Genomic DNA, 682 nt, shown 5'->3' with positions numbered 1-682 from the left:
ACAACATAACACAATCTCCTCGTGTCACCGTTACTGCTTTTACCGTCGTTGTCGTCATCGTCGTCATCATCATCATCATCATCATCATCATCATCGTCATCATCATCATCATCATCATCATCATCATCACCCTCACCTCTAACTTCATTGTCACAAATCGCCATTTATATAAAGGGGGGAAAAAAAACCACCACTGTCGCCGCCACCGCCACCATCAGAACTACCATCACCACCACCACTACCACTACCACCATCACCGCCACCATCATCATCATCATCATCATCAGCATCGTTATTGTCATCATTAAACACGACAGCAATTAAAATTCATCTTCATCATTAGCACAGACAATGTCCACTTCTACTCCAACCACCATACCACTACCATCACCACCATACCACTACCGCAACTACAACAACTACTACAACAAGAGCAACCACTGTCAACTATGAATACCACCACCGACCGCCACCATCTGCAGCACCACCGCTGCCATCGTCACCACCATAACTAACCAGAGTATTGACCACCACCTCCACTACCACCATCGCCACCTAACACCGCCTCCAGTTCCACCAGTCAAAAGACCACCACCACCACCGCCGCCGCCACCACCATCCTCCTACCACTACCACCACCGCTATCACTAATCCTCGTTACCAACCACCCCCTACCACCACC

Source organism: Octopus bimaculoides, chromosome 20, assembly GCF_001194135.2.
Source record: "Octopus bimaculoides isolate UCB-OBI-ISO-001 chromosome 20, ASM119413v2, whole genome shotgun sequence".
Classification (NCBI taxonomy): domain Eukaryota; kingdom Metazoa; phylum Mollusca; class Cephalopoda; order Octopoda; family Octopodidae; genus Octopus; species Octopus bimaculoides.
This window is presented reverse-complemented; position numbering follows the sequence as displayed.